The 25339-nt window shown below is 44.0% G+C and overlaps 1 protein-coding gene and 1 non-coding gene across 2 annotated transcripts in view; both read right to left on the bottom strand.

Moving 5' to 3' along the window:
• LOC126335641 (uncharacterized) overlaps positions 1-9896 on the bottom strand; it is a 91884-nt gene extending 81988 nt beyond the window's left edge. The window contains exon 1 of the mRNA XM_049999098.1: positions 9689-9896. The gene's annotated coding sequence lies outside the window, so the exon portion shown is untranslated. The remainder of the gene's footprint in view (positions 1-9688) is intronic.
• A 10879-nt stretch (positions 9897-20775) lies between these two features.
• Trnas-cga (transfer RNA serine (anticodon CGA)) lies at positions 20776-20850 on the bottom strand. Its single transcript has one exon. It is a non-coding gene; the product is annotated as a tRNA-Ser (tRNA).
• Positions 20851-25339: the final 4489 nt, after the last annotated feature.

Genomic DNA, 25339 nt, shown 5'->3' with positions numbered 1-25339 from the left:
CTGTGTTGATCACACAATATTTCTCCAGAAGTTGGACCATTACGGAATAAGGGGAGTAGCTCACAATTGGTTCACCTCTTACTTTAGCAACAGGTAGCAATACGTCATTATTCACAATGTTGATAAAAGCTGTGATGTGGGATCTGAGTGGGGTACTGTCAAGTGGGGGGTGCCCCAGAGATCAATGCTGGGGCCGCTCCAGTTCCTTATTTATATAAGTATATGCCCTCTAGCATTATGGGTAACTCTAAAATATTTCTGTTTGCTGATGACACTAGCTTGGTAGTAAAGGATGTTGTGTGCAACATTGCCTCGGTTTCAAGTAGAGCAGTACATGACCTCAGTTCATGGCTTGTAGAAAATAAACTAACGTTAAATCACAGTAAGACTCAGTTTTTACAATTCCTAACACACAATTGAACAAAACCTGACGTTTTAATCTCACAGAACGTGCAAAGGATTAATGAAACTGAACAATTCAAATTCCTAGGTGTTCAGATAGATAGTAAGCTGCCGTGGAAAGCCCACGTTCAGGATCTTGTTCAAAGACTTAATACTGCCATTTTCACTATTCGAACGGTATCGAAAGTGAGTGATATTTCGACACGTAAATTAGTCTACTTTGCTTATTTTAATTCACTTATGTCGTATGGTATTATGTTTTGGGGCAACTCTTCCCATTCTAGAAGGATATTTTTGGCTCAGAAACGGGCGGTTCGGGCAATAAGTGGTGTGAGTTCACGAACCTCTTGTCGACCTCTTTTCACGAGTCTGGGTATTTTGACATTGGCCTCTCAATATGTATATTCCTTATTGTCGTTCTTGTTACCAATATTAGTTTATTTCCAAGAATAAGTAACTTTCACTCGGTTAATACTCGGCAGAAATCAAACCTCCATTTGGATCGGACTTCCTTAACTCTTGTGCAAAAAGGTGTGCAGTACACTACTCCATCATTTTTCAATAAGCTGCCACTCGAATTAAAAAGTCTTAGCAGTAATCCACGCGCTTTCAAATCGAAACTGAAGAGTTTCCTCATGGGTCTCTCCTCCTATTCTGTCGAGGAGTTCCTTGAAAAATTAAGATGATTCTCATTTTATTGCTGATAGCGTTTACTTAAACTTATGGACTGATTTTCTTTCAGGTTCATGAACATTTATTTTTATCTGTTATCATTTTTCTGTTGTATGTTCATGTACTGACGCGTTCCATGGCCTAGGAGATTTTCTCCTGAATTTGGTCCTACGGAACTTGACATTTAAATAAATAAATAAATAAATAAGGTACTGGCAGAAGTAAAGCTGTGAGGACGGGTCCTGAGTCGTGCTTCGGTAGCTCAGTTGCTAGAGCACTTGCCCGCGTGCGGCAAAGGTCCCGAGTTCGAGTCTCGGTCCGGCACATAGTTTTAATCTGGCAGGAAGTTTCATTTCAGGGCACACTCCACTGCAGAGTGAAAATCTCATTCAAGTTATTGGCTTCCAAGAATTAGAAATAATTCGAAAGAGAAGATAGCTTAAATGTTTACTGGATAACCGGTTTCAACACACTAAAGATGACATCATCGGACCTGAATGTAGCTTAAAATTTATAAACCATTTGGATATAACGACACATGAGGCAGAACAGCTTAAGCTACATTCAGATCCGATGATAGCACCTTTAGTGTGTTGAAACCGGTTATCCAGTAAATGGTATTTAAGCGAACTTGGCTTTTGAATTATTTCTACAGCAGAGTGGTACCTTGACCAAGGACCATGGACTGTTGATAAAAGCGTCGATTTGCGACCAGCGGTGAATCTCACTTCTGCACTACACCGGATGAAGATCGTCGGCTAGCATGGCGACGACCTAGGAGAGGTCCCATTCTTCCATTGTTTTGGAGAGACACAGCGGTGTTACTCCCGGCGTCATGGTGTGGGAAAAATGGCTCAAATGGCTCTGAGAACTACGGGACTTAACTTCTAAGGTCATCAGTCCCCTAGAACTTTGAACTACTTAAACCTAACTAACGTAAGGACATCACACACATCCATGCCCGAGGCGGGATTCGAACCTGCGACCATAGCGGTCGCGCGGATACAGACTGTAGCACCTAGAACGGGATGGTGTGGGAAGCCAGCGGGTATGAATTCAGGTCCGGCAGCGATTGGGAAAACTCTGACGGCACAATGGTACGCCACAGACATCCTGCGTCCTCTGGTGCGACAGACTGGGGTGCCATTTATCGACAGCACAGTGCTGATCCACACACGGTATGTGTCCTTATAATCTGTTTGCGTGATGGTGACATACTCCGTTGGCCAGTAAGATGGGTTGGTTTGGAGGAGGGGACCGAACTGTGACGTCATCAGTCTCATGATCTAGGATGGCAGAAATCAAGACAGGAGCAACAGGAACAGGACAGTCCAGGGAAAGGAACGTCGTGGCAGGAGGAAGAGGGAAGGAGGGATGTGGGTGGGAACGGGGAGAGCAGAGGTGGCCCAGAAACGCTACGTGCAGCGGGGCACCACGACCTCCGCCGAATCGTTCCGACATCCACACCACACCATACCATAATCAGGATTCAACAGGGAAAACAAAACAGCACAACTGGCCAGACAAAATGCAGTGAAAAGGTGGAGAGAACCTGGCCGGTGGGAGGCAACGTCAAGGCCCTTGACCACTAAGATCCCCAGGTCTGTTCCCTATAGAACATGCGTGGAGCCACTTCGGCTTGCGACTCCGTTACAGTGCGAGTATTCACGGTATCAAGACTTAGATACAACAGCTGTGCGCCAGCTTGCCTCAGGAGAGGACACACTAGTTTTATGACAACCTTCCTAGCCGAATTAGTGCACGCAGACCGGCCATAGAGGGTGCAACGTCGTACTGATAGGTGACCTCATACAGCCAAGTTGTTTGTAAACTTGACTCGATTTTGCAGTCATTAAAACAATATCCTGTACCTCCTCAACCCATGAAGTTTCATTCCGTTTCCTTCTACCCTAAAGGATGCTTATTTTCAGACAATGTAATTCGAATTACAGATTGTGTCATACCCGCTGATTTCGAATTAGAGTGTGATTTAATCTGCCAGGAAGTTTCATATCAGCGCACACTCCGTTGCAGAGTGAAAATCCCATTCTGTAAACATCCCGAGGCTGTGCCTAAGCCATGTCTCCGACATTTCCTTTCTTTCAGGAGTGCTAGTTCTGCAAGGTTCGCAGGAGAGCTTCTGTAAAGTTTGGAAGGTAGGAGACGAGGACAGGCAGAAGTAAAGCTGTGAGGACGGGCCGTGAGTCGTGCTTGGGCAGCTCAGTTGGTAGAGCACTTGCCCGCGAAAGGCAAAGGTCCCGAGTTCGAGTCTCGGTCTGGCATACAGTATTTAATCTGCCAGAAAGTTTCATATGAGTGCACACTCCGCTGCAGAGTGAAAATCTCATTCTGGAATCCTTAAATTTATCAAATGTCCTAAAACGCTTCCGATTTCCTAAATTTGCCGAGGTTTTTTTTTAAAAAAAAAAAAGCCGAACTAGTTCGGTAAATTCATTTACTGATTAGAATTAGTTGTTGGGCAGGACAGTACTCATATGAAAGATGAATTTAGTTACAAAACCATTCCTTTAATCGGTAATACTATGTTGAGTAACAGCTTTGTATAGGGGATAAGCCACCTCAAAGTAAATGCGCAGTTCAACAAGCATCATCAGATATTAAAGAAGTTATGGCCGTTTACGGATCAATTCGATATAGCTATCGTACCATGAAGAAATTGCTAGACGGCTTTTCGCGTATGCCGAAGCGACTGCGAGAATTCCGGCGCCTGCTCGGGACAGCAGCACGCGTGTGTGTTCCCAGCGGTCTGCGCGCCGTTCTGAATCCCAAAACGAGCAGCGACCTTCGCCAGTGGAGAGGTGTACGAGTTCGGAATGCGCTTTCGCTGTTCCAGGCACTCGCTGTACCACTGCTGAGACGCTCCGCAAATAGATGGCGGGCAGTGACGTAGCTTGTTGGAGTATTTTTCCCGATGACATCTTAAATGTCAGCTTCATAAACAGCTATAAACGAAACACACACACACACACAGATACATACACACAAAGTCACGCACTCACAATGATACATCTACACGATTACTCCGCAATTCACACTTAATTCCATGGCAGAGGGTTCATCGAACCATTTTCATACTACTTCTCTACCATTCCACTCTCGAATGGCGCGTGGGAAAAAGGAACACCTAAATCTTTCCGTTCGAGCTCTGATTTCTCTTATTTTGTTATGATGATCATTCCTCCCTACGTAGGTGGGCGTCAACAAAATATTTTCGTATTCAGAAGAGAAAGTTGGTGATTGAAATTCCGGAAATATATCTCGCCGCAAACAAAACCGCCTTTGTTTCAGTGACTGCCACCCCAACTCGCGTATCAAATCAGTGACACTCTCATACCTATTGCGCGATAACACGAAACGAGCTGCCCTTCTTTGCACTTTTTCGATGTCCTACGTCAATCCTACCTTGTAAGCATCGCACACCGCGCAGCAATATTCCAGCAAAGGACGGACAAGCGTAAAGTAGGCTGTCTCTTTATTGGGCTGTCGCATCTTCTAATTGTCTTTGTTTCGCCTTCCCCGCAATCATAAAGTCAGAAGCTGACATTTTTCTTAATGTAGTGACTTTGATAGTTGTTAAACGTTCTTCACATGTACCTTGCTTTATTAAGAAGGGAACCGTATTAGAGAGGGAGAGTGAATTGGAGGGAGGAAGCAGGGTGAGGATGATGATGATGATGAGGAGGAGGAGGAGGAGGAAAAAGAAAAGAAAAGAAAGGAACAGGTGCACCTGGCACCTGGTGCTAAACCTGATGTCCATCGTCTCCATTTTAAGTATTTACTTAAGGAGTAATTTGTGTAGAAGCAATTTCGTAGATCTATGATGATATCAACACGCTGTCCAGAAGGATGATAATCTCATTAGACAACAAACATCTATTTGCAGAGTAGTGACTCGAGACACTTCATGGCCTTTCATGTCTTCTGCGTGTCAGTTCCTTTTCGGACAGCTTTTTACATGTTAGGACGTACTGCAAATATTCGCTAAATTGTTATCACAGCTATAGTTGTTAATGTAAAACTCGTAAATTGATATCTTTTAAAGTTATATGATGAAGCATCCTACGCCGCTACAGGTTGCCTTCACAATTTTAAATAATAGTAAGTTAGCTTATTTCCAATAAGAAATCACGTGCAAAAAAAAATTACGACTTTGGTCTTCACAAGTTCGCGTAGGGCTAGTTGTTCCTGCCGACAGAGCACGTTTAGTATATGGAACTAGCGACGTCGTGACACGAAGAAGGCGAGATGGATTGTACTGTGTGTGGCGAATCCAGCGGCACCTTACAGCTATCATATGCTCATGCATATGAAGCAAGATCTTAAAAGAATACCCGAGGCACAAATGTAAACGAAAACTTTTACTGGTCATCCTCGTTTCGCTGAAGACACACCAGTTTGTCTCCTCGCTCTTTTTCCTTTTTTTTTTTTTTAACGGGGAAATATTCTCGTCCGGTAAAATGCTTCAAACTTATTACAACATATCTTGAAAACCATAGAACTCACAGATTTTTTTTTATTGACTTCCAGAATACCCTTTTCGGTCGGCAAGGAGTCTTTCCAAAGCTCTGCATTCCGTTATGTTTGATGGGCATAAGCCCCTAAACACGGCCCTTTTTTTTAGTTTTGCCAGTATTTCATTATCAAGAAGTATGACGTTTAAACTCTCAAACCTCTACAAAAACTGAAGTAAAATTCTTAAACTCAGATACAATACAAGTCCCTACATTATTCCTAAACATGTTAAATATCACTTCTTAAACTTCTAATTAGAAACGGAATTACATTTTTTCTTCAAATAGTCGAAATCGCCGGCTGATGTGGCTGAGCGGTTCTAGGCGCTGCTGCTACGGTCACAGATTCGAATCCTGCCTTGGGCATGAATGTGTGTACTGTCGTTGGGTTAATTAGGTTTAAGTAGTTATAAGTCTAGGGGACTGATGACCGGATATGTTAAGTCTCTTAGTGCTTAGAGCCATTTGAACCATTTTTTTAGTCGAAATTTTTGAACCAGAAGTGGCAAAACAGTGGGAGCTGACAATGTCAACACAGTTCCCAGTCGTGTACTGTTGGCGGGAGCGCTCCAGCCCTCTAGCTGTCAAATGCTGACTACTTTTTAATCTGAACTAGTGAAGCCTCACTGTTTGGTTTACAATAACCAGAAGGAAGAAAATGAAGTACGTTATTCCAAAATACCTACTCATTTTCAAGCCCAGGAACACTCCTAGGCAACAATGTAAACCGAGTTCCTTGCAACTGACATCCATGTTTCGAAAATATTCTTTTGCTTCAAAAATATTCTTTCATGTACTGCCCTGTGCCGAAAGAGAAAGTCGTGATTTTCACGCTGTCGATACTAACAGACTGACAACAGGTTCATCCGCCCTGTAACAAGAGTTGTTCGCCCAAGCCAAAGATCTGAATCGAGTTCTGGTTCGGCACAACCTGCAATCTGTCACGACTATTCGTGACTGTGGTTTTAGACAAGCACTTTTGTGACGGAGTATGTAGTGAGATAGTAGAGAAACATTCTCATGGCTCAGTAGATTTCTAGTATGGTCCCCTTTGCTCTGTAAAAAGGTTCTTTAGTCGTAAACTTAGTAGAGTACAGAAGTTGGGTTGGACATCGAGTATTATCAAGTACAGGCGTGACTAGATGAGTGGAACCTGGCAGCTCAGCTTGACCTTCAAGTGAAGGGAACAGCGTCAGCTGTCGTAGCGCGAGAAAATGTCGGCTCTCGTCTACTGTCAAACCATTTTTTTCATTCTTTGGACTATCCAACAATGGCACATCAGCTGTCCTGATTCTTGTATCTCGTTTCTTTCAAGTATTCTTGCTACAAAGAGTAGCTGGTGTCTTCGCAAATGATCTGATAATGTGAAGGTATCTCAGTGACATTAGAAAGTATACATCGGTATTAGTGCTTCTTGATTCGGAAATCGATGTATAATTTCGCCGACAGGGATACCGAATAACAAATTCTCTAAACATTTGCGTTACCTTACAACTATGTTATAACGGATAATTACTACAAGTTTATCCACCGTACCTTTCACATAGGCTAAACACAGTATTTATTCAGACCACCTAATGGAGATTTTCATCCCGTTACTTTTCAGTATATTTTAGATTCAAACACTACGCGCATAGATTGCTATTCTTCATGGTGAATAATTTCTTTGCCAAGACCACCCAGAAGTAAATGGATTCTACCAGAATGATAGCATTATACTAGATAATGTTGTTACTCGTCTAGTAAATGTCGAATATTATACTTTTCTTCCGCACGGAATAGCTACAATGAAGTCCACTAACCGATCAACGTTACAACCAGAAAGTAAATCGCCTTCTCGTTCATTCGATGACGTAATTTACCAAAGACAGCCTAACATCTAGTCAAGGCGACATTTGTAAATGTAATGTGGTACTACAGACGTAGATGAAATTGAAAGGGAATATGGAGCACTTCTAATCGATATTTGTCTAGTTTGTTAATCAACGCTTCGAGAAAAATGTTGCATACCTGCGGTCTGAGTTCTATGGTCCATAGAAAAGATTGTTAACGAATTATTCGGTTAAAAGGAGAAATAAGGAATATATATATTTATAGAATCAGTTGTTATAAGCATTATTCCTAATTGATGAAGAAAACGAAGCAGATATTTGCAAGCCAGTGGGCTGTAATAGATAGCTATAAGACGCAGCTATCTACTGCTCCGCGGAAAGATAATTCTTTTAGTATCTACATAGGAGATGAAAATAGAACCCCAAACACCTTTGTAGCACTGATGGAATTCGTAGGAATAGTGGAAGCATATTCCACAAGAAGTAGTAATTAGTAGCGCCAACTCCCGTTATGTTAATGCTTAATTGTTGACATACGACCTTCGCACGTCAGTTCGAGCTGCCGCTATTTTCACTGAATCAGTCACCTAAAAGAAGAAGTAAATAGGTATTGTTAACCTTACAACTGGCCTTAATGGCAAATTAAACCACGAAATTTTTTTATATGGCTTTGCTTGATTACAGTTGTAATTCTAGCAACAGACTACATAAAGAATTGATGAAGTTTTTGTTGGTCTTTTTTAAAATACTTTTGCGTGACACGTTTCTTCCTGCGCTAGACTGCATTCGAGTACGTAGAACTAGCGATGACTTTCCAGACATTAGTTGCCATATCAACAACAGTTGTATTCAGCATGGAAGTTTTCTCTGTTATTATCGTAATAACATTGACAAGTAGCATACAAGATAGAATAACGAAAATATAATCGTGTACAATGCTGCATTGACAGACGCGACAAGATTAATTAAACATTTGGATTCTTTAAGCAGCTGTAACGAACATTCTTTCTTATATCGGGTAATACATGCACAATGTAAACATCTCGTAAACATAATTGCGATAATAAATGTTGGAAGAAAAAGGTCCAGCTTTGCCACACTTGGCTGCTAAGGTTAGTTACATAGAAATTGCGAAGACGGTGGACATAACTTCAGGTGGTTAGAGGTTAAAAACAGTCTATCAGATTTTTTGAAACCGCATCAAACGATCACGAAATGGCTCTGAGCACTATGGGACTTAACATCTCAGGTCATGGGTCCCCTAGAACTACCTAAACCTAACTAATATAAGAACACCACACACATCCATGCCCGGGGCAGGATTCGAACCTGCTACAGTAGCAGCAGCGAGGTTCCGAACTGAAGCGCCTAGAACCGCTCGGCCACAGAGACCGGCGATCACGAAATAAATTAAGCTTATCCATTATGGATATTCTAGAGCTCATTTCTCTGTATTGAACAGAGATACACAAAAATACGATCAGTCCTTTTTTGAATTATTTGTTTGTTCCCAGAAACTAGCTTTCGGCCCTTTCCACATCTTCCGATGAAGCACACAGTAGTTACATATTCGTTTCTGTAGTGTGATGCTCTGTGCTGGCTCTGTGAAAATTAGCTAGGAAAACAACAATGTATCGCCATGTGTGATAGTTACATTGCGAGTTAGTTTATTTACTGCGACAATATGGGCGGCATTGTAACTGGTATCCGTCTGGCAGCGTCCATTATGATTGCCTTGTGACCACTTGTCTCTATAAATATAAACACCGGCCCTCATCAGAAATTACTACACAGATTCTTCAGTAGGGGCATGACTAATATTGCTAAAAAATGGTTCAAATGGCGCTGAGCACTAATGGAACTTAACTTCCAAGGTCATCAGTCCCCTAGAACGTAGAACTACTTAAACCTGACTAGCCTAAGGACATGACACACATCCATGCCAGAGGCAGGATTCGAACCTGCGACCGTAGCGGTCGCGCGGTTCCAGACTGCAGGGCCTAGAACCGATCGGCCACCCCGGCCGGCGACTAATATTGCGTCCCGTACACGATCCAGTGGGAGGCCCCTAATGACCTTGATATCTATGGAAGGTTATTCGCCTCTCCCTCTCCTCTTCGGTAGCGGCATGTACCAAATGTCGCTGACGAAAACGTCACCGCTGAACTGCCGACAGCCTTACTTAAGAAGAGAATGCTTCGAAATGCGGTCCCCGCAAGCACGAGGAATGCGCGTCACAGTGGGACCTACCGTCGGTTTCCGGCAGGACTGCTGCTCCTCCCCGCGATGTCCACTGCAGCGCTTTCACTGCCCACCGGCTGATGTCCTAGTGCACGACTGACGTCGCAGGACCGGTAGCGCAGTTGGGATTGTGGAACGCTGCGGCGTGACGTCACGGCGAATCGTCCCCGCGGAAGCACAAGCACAGCGGAGCCCGCACACACCACACCACACCAAGCCGAAGCCGCCGCCGTTGTGCAAGACGGGCCGCTGAGCGCAGGCGGGTTGCCGTCAACGGCGTCGCCTAGGCAACCGCGGGGACGCCGAGCGCGAGAGGCGGGGAGGCCGCGAGCGACTCTCGCAACCGGCGGCGACAGCCACCACATCGACTCCGCTCACAGCGGCGCTGCAGTGCAGAAGCACTACAAAGTTATAAGGCTTCCGACAACGATCTGGCATTGTTCTGTGAGTCGTTCCGCACAGGCTGCGAGGGTTATTCGGATTGCGGGGTCCGAATAGCTATTCGAATGTCGCGCCAACACTGGAACATCGCATGCACACCGACTCCCGGCATGCGTTGCGCGTCAAACGACGCCATTTGCACCGGTACTGTCGCAGTGTGCTGTTTACAGCACGATGGTGACACTGACAAGGGAACCTCCTCATCGCACCCCCCCCCCTTTCAGATTTAGTTATAAGTTAGCATAGTGGACAGGCCTTGAAAAACTGAACACAGATCAACAGAGAAAACAGGGAGAAGTTGTGCAGAACTATGAAAAAAATCAGCAAAATATACAAACTGAGTAGTCCCTGAGCAACATAGGCAATTTCAAGGATAGTCTAACCATAGGAGCGCCGTGGTCCCGTGGTTACCTTGAACAGCTGCGCAACGAGAGGTCCTTGGTTCAAATCTTTCCTCGAGTGAAAAATTTACTTCCTTTATTTTCGCAAAGTTATGATCTGTCCGTTCGTTCACGGACGTCTCTGTTCCCTGTAATAAGTTTAGTGTCTGTGTCTTGCGACCGCACCGCAAAACCGTGCGATTAGTAGACGAAAGGGCGTGCCTCTCCAATGGGAACCGAAAACATTTGATCGCATGGTCATAGGTCAACCTATTCCTCCACAGGAAAACACGTCTGATACATTCTATACGACACTGGTGACGGCATGAGCGTCACATGACAGGAATGTGTTGTCGACCCACCTAACTTGTACACTTGGCGAATGGCTAAAAAGATTCTTCTACCTTGCCCGATGTTGGTTTTCTTGTGGATGTGATAATCACTCCCAAAAAAGTGATGAAAACATAAGAGTTTGTCACATAAACTGAAAATACAAAATTATAAATTTCACTAGAGGGAAGTCTTGAACCAACCAAGGACCTCTCGTTCCGCAGCTGCTTACGCTAACCACAGGACCACGGAGCTCCTGAGCGCATTATCCTTGATGTTGCATATCTTGCAAATCGACTACACAGTTTGTATATTTTTGCTTATTTTTTCATAGTTCCACACAACTTCTTCTTGTTGTCTCGATTGATCTGTGTTCATTCTTGAGTTTCCCCCGGCATCTCAGACGCCGTCGCAATCTGTTCCACCGCGCTACCGTGGCGCGGGGCGCGGACGGCGGAGGGAGCGCGCCGCGGGCGGAGGGTATTTAAATCGGCCGCCGCCGCGACCGAACACAGTTCCCCCTGAGCAGCCATAGCGTACGGATCTGCGTGCCGGCGCGTTCACAGGAGCTCAGTCCGTCAGTTCACCTGATGATGGCGACATGTTTGATCGCCGAAATATTGTGTCCGTTGGACACTATAGACCGGCAGTACAACCGTGAATATTTTGATGATCTGTGTTCAGTTTTTCAAGGCCTATCCACTGTGCCAACTTATAACTAAATCCGAGGGGGGTGCGATGGGGAGGTTCCCTTGTCAGATACACTACGTTTACATGCGACACATCTTCCGGAAGACGAAAACCGAATTTCGGAAATTGATTTCGGTGTCGCGTTTATATGTCGCCTGAAGCGGCTGCCGGCACGGTAACTCAGCGTGTTCGGTTAGAGGGTTAGTTGCCCTCTGTAATAATAATAAAAAAAACTGAGTTAATACATCAACAACGAACTTAGAACGGATGTCACGACGTCCGCCCCGAGCAGATGCAACGAACAAAAGCGAACAAAATGGGATTAAAAAAAAAAAAAAGGCGCTTCAGTTTGGAACGGAGCTACCGCTGCGGTCGCAGGTTCGAATCCTGCCTCGGGCATGGTTGTGTGTGATGATCTAGGTTATTTAAGTTTAATTAGTTCTGAGTTCTAGGCGACTGATGACCTCAGAAGTTAAGTCGCATAGTGCTCAGACCCCTTTTTTTTTTTGGGAAAACAACTATTACACTCTGCACAATCGTTATTTCTGTTCAATCAGAAGAGGTGTATTTTGTGTTAGCAGAAGAGCCAGTGCTTCTTTCTCGATCTGTGAATAATTTCTTTGCGCAGACGAGAGCAATTTGGACGCAAAGGCAATAGGGCGATAGTGAGAGCCATCTTTGTGCGCGAGCACAGCGCCGATCCCAAAATCCGATGCATCCACCATCAACAAAAGGGACTTCTGGGGATCGAATGGCGTAAGGCAAGTATTTGAAAGCAAAGCCGATTTCAACCTGCGAAAGGCGCGTCGGCATTCCGTCGTCCAGACGAACGGGACACCTTTACGGCGTAAGCGATGAAGCGGAGCTGAAATGGAAGCGGCATGCGGCACATATCAGTGATAATAGTTGATTTTTCCCAGCACACTCTGTAGCTGCTTCAAATTCTGCGCCGAAGGCAAGTCTTGTATGGCACGGAGGTGCGTGGGACTGGGATGTATGCCTTGAGCATTGAGTATATGGCGCAAGTATGGCAAGTCACGAGCAAAAAACACACATTTGTCCTTCCGTAAGCGAGGACCATTACGTGGCAAGACCTGAAATAATGTTCTGAGATTGGCTAAATGTTCTTCTTACGTCTTTCCGGGGATCACAATATCGTCTAAATAGTTTTCTGCAGTAAGGACCGGCGCACAATCAGTTTGTAGACATTGCTGAAACAATGGCAGCCTCGCGTGTTGTTAGGCTCCCCACCTCCTCGTATACGTCAACATTGGGACCTCCCCACAGCGGACAGAGGCCTTATACCATAACCGTACGCCGATTTGCGGGGGAGGAATGTGGTGTCACCGCCAGACACCACACTTGCTAGGTGGTAGCCTTTAAACCGGCAGCGGCCCGTTAGTATACGTCGGAACGGCGTGTCGCCACTATCAGTGATTGTAGACCGAACGCCGCCACACGGCAGGTCTAGAGAGACTTCCTAGCACTCGCCCCAGTTGTACAGCCGATTTTGCTAGCGATGATTCACTGTCTACATACGCTCTCATTTGCAGAGACGACAGTTTAGCATAGCCTTCAGCTACGTCATTTGCTACGACCTAGCAAGGCGCCATATTCAGTTATTATAATTACTTCAAGAATGTATTCTGAACAGGTAATATTGTGAATCATGTACCGTCAAGAACGACGTTCATCATTAATGGACTCAAGTTAAGTATCAAACTAATTACGCCTTCTTTCTCAATTCTCATTCCTTGTCATGTTCCAGACCTCATGTCAGTATAGTTCTTCCCTCCTCACGCCAACCTGCGTGAGCTAAAACGCGTGCATTTCGGCCTTCATTCGTAACAAGGTGTTGGCTCTTCTGCTAACACAACAGTGTAAACCAGATCCAGTCTAACGACGCCACTTATCTAACGACGCTACATATCCTTTATTGTACTAAAAGTCACTCCATCCATATTAACCGAAAATTTGTAAAAGCAAGACGAAACCTGGTCGACTAAGCACATTTCAAAATCGGTTGCGTTTACAAGGGAGCGAAAATCGATTGCGGTATTGGAAAATCAACAACCAGAATCGATTTTGAAGTGTTTGCGTCACCACCCAGAAGTGGTATTGGGAAATCGGTTTACGAAATCCAGCTTTGGGGAGCCCCATGTAAACGGGGTGATTTAGGACTTCTGATAACACTTGCTTGGTTCGCTGTCACGCCACTTGGAGCGCTGCAAGTTTCTCGAGCCATCATCTCGGTTTCTTCTTGGCTGGTCGTGCGGTTCTGGGCGCTACAGTCTGGAACCGAGCGACCGCTACGGTTGCAGGTTCGAATCCTGCCTCGGGCATGGATGTGTGTGATGTCCTTAGGTTAGTTAGGTTTAATTAGTTCTAAGTTCTAGGCGACTGATGACCTCAGAAGTCAAGTCGCATAGTGCTCAGAGCCGTTTTCTTCTTGGCTGATTTTTAGTCTTCGATGTTAATTTTTGTTTCATACTTAATAGAAGTTGATTTCATCGCAGTGTACTTCCGATTATGATTTCTCGTGTGAATTGCGTTATAAACGTGTTACTCGTAGTCTGATTCCGTTCTTCTCGTGTCTGTAATACCTATCGTTGCATGATGTTCTGCGGGGTTATGTCTGTCTGTTATTGCTTTCGAATCTGAGTGTGAACTGCTCGATTTGAATGCAGTGTAAGTACAGGGTGTTTCAAAAATGACCGGTATATTTGAAACGGCAATACAAACTAAACGAGCAGCGATAGGAATACCCCGTTTGTTGCAATATGCTTGGGACAACAGTACATTTTCAGGCAGACAAACTTTCGAAATTACAGTAGTTACAATTGTCAACAACATATGGCGCTGCGGTCTGGGAAACTCTATAGTACGATATTTTCCACATATCCAGCATGCGTAGCAATAATATGGTGTAGTCTCTGAATTAAATTACCCGAAACCTTTGACAACGTGTCTGGCGGAATGGCTTCACATGCAGATGAGATGTACTGCTTCAGCTGTTCAATTGTTTCTGGATTCTGGCGGTACACCTGGTCTTTCAAGTGTCCCCACAGAAAGAAGTCACAGGGGTTCATGTCTGGCGAATAGGGAGGCCAATCCACGCCGCCTCCTGTATGTTTCGGATAGCCCAAAGCAATCACACGATCATCGAAATATTCATTCAGGAAATTAAAGACGTCGGCCGTGCGATGTGGCCGGGCACCATCTTGCATAAACCACGAAGTGTTCGCAGTGTCGTCTAAGGCAGTTTGAACCGCCACAAATTCACGAAGGATGTCCAGATAGCGTGATGCAGTAATCGTTTCGGATCTGAAAAATGGGCCAATGATTCCTTTGGAAGAAATGGCGGCCCAGACCGGTACTTTTTGAGGATGCAGGGACGATGGGACTGCAACATGGGGCTTTTCGGTTCCCCATATGCGCCAGTTCTGTTTATTGACGAAGCCGTCCAGGTAAAAATAAGCTTCGTCAGTAAATCAAATGCTGCCCACATGCATATCGCCGTCATCAATCCTGTGCACAATATCGTTAGCGAATGTCTCTTGTGCAGCAATGGTAGCGGCGCTGAGGGGTTGCCGCGTTTGAATTTTGTACGGATAGAGGTGTAAACTCTGGCGCATGAGACGATACGTGGACGTTGGCGTCATTTGGAACGCAGCTGCAACACGGCGAACGGAAACCCCTAGGCCGCTGTTGGATCACTGCTGCACTAGCTGCGCGTTGCCCTCTGTGGTTGCCGTACGCGGTCGCCCTACCTTTCCAGCACGTTCATCCGTCACGTTCCCAGTCCGTTGAAATTTTTTAAACAGATCCTTTATTGTATCGATTTTCGGTCCTTTGGTTACATTAAACCTCCGTTGAAAACTTCGTCTTGTTGCAACAACACTGTGTTCTAGGCGGTGGAATTCCAACACCAGAAAAATCCTCTGTTCTAAGGAATAAACCACGTTGTCCACAGCACATTTGCACGTTGTGAACAGCACACGCTTACAGCAGAAAGACGACGTACAGAATGGCGCACCCACAGACTGCGTTGTCTTCTATATCTTTCACATCACTTGCAGCGCCATCTGTTGTTGAAAATTGTAACTACTGTAATTTCGAAAGTTTGTCCGCCTGAAAATGTACTGTTGTCCCAAGCATATTGCAACAAACGGTGTATTTCTATCGCTGCTCGTTTAGTTTTTATTGCCGTTTCAAATATACCGGTCATTTTTGAAACACCCTGTATATTGCTCGTATCCTAGGTTATTTTTGTTTGCATCCGTTCTCCGTTGTTTATCGCATTTAACGGACAACTCAATGTTAACAGGTTTTTACAGTATTGGTACTGAGATTTATTATTTCCTGCCGCAGGATGCGTATGTAATCCTATTCTGAATGGTGTTGCTTCTTGCCATTGAGCGCCATGGATTTCACAGTGTCATTCAGAGTATGGATGTAGATGTAGATGAGTAGGCCCTAGGCTTTGTAGTTTTGCTGACTAGAGAATTCATCCTTGTAAATGCTAAAAACGTAACAGTAGTTACGCAAATGTTTTTTCAAGCTGTTGAGAAGTACTACAATCAGCACATTTTAGCAGATGTCAGTGAAAATTTCGGTGGCCTCTATTAAACGCGAAATTACGTAAAACGGATGATAAGAAGGAAGGCGATCAATTATTACAGAACATTGTCACACCGGATAAGAACTAAATTTCTCACATGGCCCCAGAGACTAAGCGTCCGTCAGCGGAATGGCGTCACAGTACATCACCAGTCAGTCAAGACCAAGCACAGAACCTCAACAAACAACGTTACGGCCGGCAGCCGTGTTCTGGGGTAGACATCGAGTCCTGTTATTCGAATAAGTGCAGTAAGGGACAACAATGAACGCAGTCGCTTGCTGCGCTACCCTGGCTAAACTTCGACGTGCGTCGCAGAATAAGCTACTTGGCCATCTGACGTCTGGCGTTTTGTTGCTGCTTGGCAATGACAGATCCCATTATGACATTCAGACCTAATATCTTATCAGATATTTTTGGTGGGAACAGATTGTACAGTCTTGGACATAAAAACTGACCACTGTCCGGCCGCAACAATGATTAAGTCCGAGTCTTTCACTTAAGGTGGCCAATAAAACCGACCGCCCCTGACAACACTAAGTCCAGCCACCTGCACAATCTGGCAACACTGTAAGATGGGGAAATCTCAGGAGGAAGTGTTCTCTACTTACGATATGTTGTCATATTGTGTGAGTGTAGTTTTAAGAGGATTTTCGTCTAGAAATGAATTGCCTTTCGGTTGATCGATCAAGAGCGGGAAAGGTAAAATTTTACGAGTGTACGATCAGAGGGACAAGTGCCTGAGAGATGGCTTTCCTGTCAATACAAGTGCCTGAGAGATGACTTCCGCATCAATCTATTGGATAGTTTTGTTTCTCAAATCAACAGAGTGCGATATCATGCAGTATCACACGTTACATAGTTTTGTCGGCCGATTTTGTTTCACCGAAAGGTGTTTCAGTTGTTGGCAACCAATTCCAGCTGTCATGGACACACCCTTAGGGAAGAATTCGTAGTGGAGCTATCAGATGGAAAATATTATGTTTACACTATTCTTTGCTGGAGTTTACATATTTAGATAGGTATCAGCGTTTCATTTATTTTGAGGAAGTTAACGATAAAGGTATCGTAACTCGTCACCAGTAACAGTACTGCATAGGAATGCTCAATGAGCGACCGGATGACGTTGACGCACTCCGTTGGTTTTTGTTGTTTAGAATTAGAGCATACAGTACTCCTACACCAGACTTCTGAAACTTGCCTGTTGAATGCAACTGTCGCGTGATGGTTAAATGGCAATCCGTCACCTATATCAGTAGTCGAGGCTTCCCTAATTTGGAAAATCATTCACGCCAGAACGATCTTTGTTGAAACAAGACTATCTTGTTCTGGCGTATTTTTCCCCTAAAGCATTAGCTCCACACACAGTTCAAATCTTTCGAGCTGCCTCCTCTGCTTTCACCCCTCTATTACACCAAAAGTAAATATTGTGTTGCAGATGTTACACCTTTTTCCACTTGCGACCCAGTTTTACAACGCTTAACCGTAGTTCATGATTTCCAAGTATGCAAAATCCAGTGCTTAACTGCAAGATGATAGGGCGGCGCCGGATTTCAGGTGGCGGGTGGCGTCTGGCCGGTGGCCGGTAGCCGCTGCAGCGCGAGGAAACGCTCGAGCGTTAGCTGTTATGATCGCGACGCAGCCACGAGCTGTCCTGCGGAATTGTTTCCGGAAGTATTTGTTATTACTGGTGGGTAGAAAGTGAAGCCAATTACTTTCGATGTTCAATCAGACTTATCATTTTATACGAGGACCGCAATGTGGTAGGGAAAAAAAAATACTAAAAGTTCACACAACATGACAACACCTCGGAAGTAGACAACACCTCCTCCTGACACTTTCGCATCCTACAGTGTTGCTAGATTGCGCACATGGCCGGATAACCGGACTTAGCGCTGTCAGGGGCGGTCGGTTTTATTGAAAAACTAGGACTTAGCCTCTGTTGCGACCGGCCACCTGACAGTTTTTATGTCTAAGACTGTACGTCCACCGTACAGTCCAAACTTAACACCTAAAGGAGTTCCCCGGTGGCGAGCTCTATCCAACAGATGACGAAGTGAAAGAATCGGTTAAAGAGTGGCTATCCACACGGGCGTCAGACGTCTATGACTTAGGGATAAAAAAGCTTGTAGCGTGTCATGATAAATGTTTAAAAAACATGGAAACTGGTAGATAAATAGAAAAACATGTAACGAATTTAAATAAAATAGTTTTTTGGAAAAGTCGGGTGGCCGTCTTGCCACTGTTTGTACGTAAGCTGCCGCACACTGCTTTATATCTCAGCGAGGAGAGTTTCGACCTACTAGTACAGAAGAGAGCCGTTTTAAATGCATTGACATACAGGGTGAAATAAAGTTTCCAAAATTACGTGAAAAATAGCTGTTGTAGTTGCATATCCAAATTATTCACTCTTTTACCATCGCAAGTAGCTGATGTATTACGTTTTTAAAGTTCAAGGAAAGAGAGATCATTTAGTAATAACTTCGATGAATAGTAGTATAAAGAAATACGTACTCGCATTTTTTTTGTATTTAATACAGTACTCGTTGTTTTGCTAGAATGTTATCTCAGGCCTCCGGCTTTTTATTGACAAAGTGAAGACACTTTTTCGCCGTATAACAGCACATGTTTTATTTCATATTTTAACTTATTTCAGCAGTACAAATACACGATACAGCTTTTTTACACTTAACATAGATTTTTACTCTCGCGTTTATGGCATAAAAGACATGGCTGTACACGCGCTGAAACAAAGATTAACGCACATACCGACTGACAAAAAAAATCGTGTATTTAGTTCTATATGTTACAACACTAATAGAGAACTCAACTGCCACGTTCGCTTCCTCCCTCCTGATGACAAGTCTACAGCATCCTTACCTTCTTCCTTCAGGGGTGTCGACAGCATGGATGACGAAATCCCGAAAGTTTTCGCTACATCCTCTTTTTTTTCGATTCCAGATTCCACTGCCTCTATAACCCCTCTTTTCTTCTGCTAAAGTTTAACACTTTAATTTCTTCGAAGTGATTTTTATAACATATTTGTTTACTACAGTAAGTTATGCACTCTTTACAAAACAAATGACGAAATAAATGTCTGAAAAACTGGCGAAACAATTCGACTTACTGAGTATTACATACCGGATGATTTCTAATTATGGATAAATACAGCTAAAAAACATTTTGTTACGTATTTTTATTTTAGCTAATATGCATTTTGAGCTTTCACCCATCGTCATTTATCGTAATATATATTGAGGTGTCCAGTCGGTACACAGTTACAACATCGACAGGAATGTGACTTCAGTCCCCCATATATCATCGACTCTTGCCAATTCGAAGCGCTGTAAATCGAATTCCTCGATAAATCGAAATAATTGTCGATGTCGTTCGAATAACCTCAATAAATCTAAGAAATCCTGTGCGTTTTGGCGCACTAGATAAATCTAACCGATTGCGACGGCAGACCACCCCGTAAACACTCTGTGAGCCGACAATAATTTATCCATTTCACTGGCTTTTGAGGTCCATGATTGTGGATTATATTATTTAAATAAATACAGTGACTAGTCACTTTCTTATGCATCTTATTTAAGGAAATATGCGTTTCGGGCTTTACCCATCTTCAGTTAGCGTAATATATATTTGGGTGTCCAGTCAGTACGTAGTTTCGACATTTACAGCAAATTCGATGCTACAGCTGCCTTCCTACTCCGCTTGTATTTATTCCATTTCTCGCTCTTATGGATGTGGCACCAACACGTTTTTACTTTTGTTTTATAGAAAAACAGCTCAGTATCTGACATGTTGCATGATAACAGTCATCAGGTAATAATTTCCATGGTTCTTGAGGAAGCTGCAAAGCATAAAAACTGTCGGGAAAAGAATTGATTGGAATACATCCAACAGATAATTAAGGACGTTGGGTGCAGGCGCTGCACCTTTACTTTAAAATACCATTTTCATTGTGTTTGTGAATATGTTGGTTGCATTTGCCATAGGTACAGTCTACTAGTGAAACGTAGCAGGCAAGTTTTCAGATCGCGACACGTTAATTTTGGCGGGATTCTATAAGTACAAAAAGCCTCGCTATTGGACCGCTGTTTTCTGCTTTTTTCGCTGTTGGTGAGCAGGCACGGCTCGGTGGAAGAAGACAGCCGGACGTTAGAATCCGCCAAACGTTTGAAGGTATCTCCTACAGACGTAGAGGAGCTCGGAGCTGAAGACTTCTCCGCAATACGCGGTAGTGTTCACACGTAAAAGGACTTTTTTTCGATGACTTGGCAAAGAGATTTTCATGCGCAGACATAACCAACTTGGATCTTGAGTTATTACTGACCTGGAGGAGAATGCACCTTGTGAATGTCTGCTGCATACGGGAGAGATGATCGGCGCATCTTACCAGATGAGCAGGGGCGGTGCTGCAGCCCTCGCCTTCAATCGAGAACCATTCACAAGATGGTGGTGTCCGTCATGGCGCCCGTGCTTTATTACGGTAAGCATAAATAGCTGCACTGGCGTATTAGAACATTCTTGAACCGCATTGGCATTTCTGTACGAGAACTTATATCAGAATGAGATTTTCACTCTGCAGCGGAGTGTGCGCTGATATGAAACTTCCTCGCCGATTAAAAGTATGTTCTGGACCGAGACTCGAACTCGGGACCTTTGCCTTTCGCGGGCAAGTGCTCTACCAACTGAGCTACCCAAGCACGACTCACCACCCCTCCTCACAGCTTTAACTCCGCCACTAATCCGTCTCCTAGCTTCCAAATCTCAACTTGGATCAGGTTCTACCCTGGTTTGTTGAAAGTGTCCGTTTTGCAAATAGTCCCCTGGTCTACTGTCACTGTCTTACGTGAAGAAATCACTATCTTTGTGCTTAACTTGTTGATCTGTATTATCGTCAGCAGGGGCTACTTTTTCGTTCAAGAAAATAACAGCGCTAATCAATTAAAGCCGCTAATTAGATTCTATAATTTGTGTTTGTAAATCATTGCACGTTTTCTCATAATTCATGGATATGGTTGATGGTTTTGGTGAATAAATCAACGTTTAAATGACATATTTTTCTGTTAGACGCGTTGCCCTTAAATTAATTATTCTCTGTATAAATCCCCACTTTAGGGTTTACAACTTGGACCGTTAGAAATTAGCGTTATCTGATTAAACTGTGCACATTAAACTCATAGCTTAGGTTCTAAAGGCGTGGCCCTACTCACAATTCCCGGCCGGTGTGGCCGAACGGGACTAGGCGCTTCAGTCGGGAGCCGCGCTACCGCTACGGTCGCAGGTTCGAATCCTGCCTCGGGCATGGATGTGTGATGTCCTTAGATTACTTAGTTTTAAGTAGTTCTAAGTTCTCGGGGACTGATGACCTCAGATGTTAAGTCCCATAGTGCTCAAAGCCTACTCACAATTAATTTTCGGTGTAGGCTAACTTCCCACACAAGGGCGTTTAGCAGTGGTACAGTTCGCACAGAAATATTCATTATACTGATGGGAACACCTCCACCGTAGTCCAGTATCACTTACAATCGACTTACTAAGTCTAATTCCGATAAGTCGAATTTCTAGATAGATCGAAACATACTGCCCGACAAAAAAGATGAAGCACTATGAAGACATGGTAGGATGTCAATGTAATTTTGTACCCGTTCGCACCATCGCCGGGTATGTAAATGATTCGAGTCGCAATTCTCTGTGACAGGTAAAACGGCCACCAGAGTGCATTAGTGTTGTTCGTATTAAGTGTCGTTACCAGGCCTTTTAGGGTATACAAGGGTCGTGAACAGCGTCAGATGCTGAGTGCTCACTATGAAGAAAACGTAGACGCCGCATACGTGTGTGAGACAGAGTTATCAGCATCTGACAGAGTTTGATAGAGCCTAGTTGTGAGACTCCATTTGGAAGTGACAGTGGGCTGTTGTTGGACTGCATGGGAACATGAGGTAAGCCATACCCGTCATCAGTTAATAAAACGTAAAAAAAAAAGGAATTTTATTTTGACTTCAATGTTAGTGATACTATAGTAATATTATTAACTTAATTTTGTCCACCTTCATGGCTTAGTCGTCAGCGCAGAAGAAGACCATACGAGGGACCTGGGTTCGATTCCTTGCCAGAATGGATATTTTACCCACTCGGGGACTGAGTACTGTCTTCGTCATCATTTCGTGATCGCCCCAGTGTTGTCAAGTAAAAAGATTTGCACAAGGCGACCGGTCTACCAAACGGGAGGCCCTAGCCAATCGCACATTTCAATTCAAATTTACTTTTGGCGTGGATACCTTTACTTAGAAGCGAAGGCCACGACGTTCGGATCATGGATTTGTTTCAAACTTTGTACACCTTTTGTAGGCCATTAAAAAAACATAATGCGCAAGAGGTAAGGTGCGCTACTCTAGCAATTCCGAGAAAATCACAAGAGAAGTTTTACGCGTCTGTTATGTTACTGATGCATCTGCACGAGAGCGCTGGTCGTAAGAAGTCACTGAGGTCAAGCGGTTAGCATTCACGCGTTGCAAACAGGTCGTGAACAAGGCGGCGGTTCGAACCCACGTAATTTTCAATCAATATTTTTTTCCATTACTGGTCACATTATTTAATTTATATGACATTTGAAAGGTAATATAATGTAAAAAAAAACACGTATGAATTTCATACGTTTCTTGACTATTTTCTATTTGCAATTAAATTTTCAAGGATGAGGGACAGGCTTGGAAAGCCCAAGTCAAACCTCGATAAGTAATGATGCGAATGACGTTATTAATAATCAGTAATATTGTAAGTCATAATGTGCCAGAGAACAAAAGTAATGTACAATTACTCGTTGTGTGTGCACTCAACATCACACGTTGCAGGATGGTATTTGTCATACAGACATGGAAAACATAAATTGAAACTTCGTACAAATGCACGAGGCATTTTTTCATTATATTACACTATCTGATCAAAAGTATCCGGACACCCCCAAAAACATACATTTTTCATATTAGGTGCACTGTGCTGCCACCTATTGCCAGGTACTCCATATCAGCGACCTCAGTAGTCATTAGACATCTTGAGAGAGCAGAATGGGGCGCTCCGCGGAACTCACAGACTTCGAACGTGGTCAGGTGATTGGGTGTCACTTGTGTCATACGTCTGTACATGAGATTTCCATACTCCTAAACATCTCTAGGCCCACTGTTTCTGATGTGATGGTGAAGTGGATACGTGAAGGGACAGGTACAGCACAAAAGCGTACATGTCGACCTCGCCTGTAGACTGACAGAGAACGCCGACAGTTGAAGACGGTCGTAATGTGTAATAGGCGGACAGCTATCCAGGCCATGACACAGGAATTCTAAACTGCATCAGGGTCCACTGCAAGTACTATGACAGTTAGGCGGGAAGTGAGAAAACTTGTATTTCATGGTCGAGCGGCTGCTCATAAGCCACAAATCACGCCTGTAAATGCCCAACGACGCTTCGCTTAGTGTACGGAGCATAAACATTGGACGATTGAGCAGTGGAAAAACGTTGTATGGAGTGACGAATCACGGTACACAGTGTGGCGATCCGATGGGAGGGTGTGGATGTGGCCAATTCCCGGTGAACGTCATCTGCTAGCTTGTATAGTGCCAACAGTAAAATTCGGAGGCGATGGTGTTATGGTGTGGTCCTGTTTTTCATTGAGGAGCTTGCACCCCTCGTTGTTTTGCGTTGCACTATTACAGCACCGGCCTACATTGATGTTTTAAGCACCTTCTTGCTTCCCACTGTTGAAGAGCAATTTGGGGATGGCGATTGCATCTTTCAGCACGATAGAGCACCTATTCATAATATGTGGCTTGCGGTAGAGTGGTTACACGACAATGACATTCCTGTAATGGACTGGCCTGGACAGAGTCCTAATCTGAATCCTATAGATCATATTTGGGATGTTTTGGAACGCCGATTTCGTACCAGGCCTCACCGGCCCCCATCGATACCTCTCCTCAGTGCAGCACTCCTTGAAGAATGGGCTGTTATTCCCCAAGAAACCTTCCAGCACCTGATTGAACCTATGCTTGCGAGGGAGGAAGCTGTCATCAAGGATAAAGATGGACAAACACCATATTTAATTCCAGCATTACCGATGGAGGGCGCTATGAACTGGTAAGTCATTTTCAGGCAGGTGTCCGGATACTTTTGGTCACATAGTGTATCTGTAAAATGTCATATAAATTAAATAATATGACCAGTGATGAAAAAACAAATTAATAATTTAGTTTGAGTGGTTGTCAAATTGTCGCCTCATACACGTCCGTCATACGAAGGTCGGGCGGTTACCACTTAACGACTATGAACTCTAACGTCCGGCACCTGTACACAGACACATAAGCCACATAAAACACGCATAAAACTTCTCTTGTGATTTTCCCGGAATTACCAGAGTAGTGGACCTTACCACTTGCCTATTAAAATGTTTTGCACAATCTGTGATTCCAACGTCTTGCCCCCCCCCCCCCCCCCCCCGTTAGAAATTTTCTTGATTCTCCCTCGATCAGCCACATTTCCGTTAAATCGCACTCTCAGTTATAGTAAGTCTGGTCTGGATGCCTCTGCGTCTACGCTACGACACCGAAAGCCATCGTACAGCATGTGGCGGGAGGTACATGATGTGTCAGAGCCACATATCTTTTTTACTATTCCGTCCTTTACCCAGGGAAATTCATGAGTACTCCCCCCCGTGTAATACTCACAACACTGCAAATATTAGTGATAAAGGTATCACTCTCACTGGTGTTAAGGGACATTATAATCGCTAAAGCTGAACGCAGATGAAATGCCAGAAGAAATCCTTATCAGAGTCTATACCGAATCTACGACGAATTTAACCCCTCTCACAAGATAATGTAGATCCCTCGAACATATACCTTCCAGCTGGAAGAAATTAAAAGATGAAACGCAATGTGATATCTCGAACAGGATCTCCTCTATGCCAACCAATGTGGATTCAGGAAACATCGATCATGTGAAACTCAACTCTTACTTGTCGCTTATGACATCCTGAAAGTCACGGATAAAGGCAGTCAGCTTTATGCAGTACTTCTTGGTTTCCGTAAACATGTGTATCAGTACCAGACCTACGCTTGTTACCGCAAGTTCTATCGCATGAGGCGTCTAGCGAAATTTGTGATTCGATTGAGAACTTCTCGGTAGAGTGTACACGGC

The sequence above is a fragment of the Schistocerca gregaria genome, chromosome 2, assembly GCF_023897955.1.
Source record: "Schistocerca gregaria isolate iqSchGreg1 chromosome 2, iqSchGreg1.2, whole genome shotgun sequence".
NCBI classification, from domain to species: domain Eukaryota; kingdom Metazoa; phylum Arthropoda; class Insecta; order Orthoptera; family Acrididae; genus Schistocerca; species Schistocerca gregaria.
The sequence above is the reverse complement of the archived record's forward strand: the minus strand, read 5'-3'. Positions and strand labels throughout refer to the sequence as shown.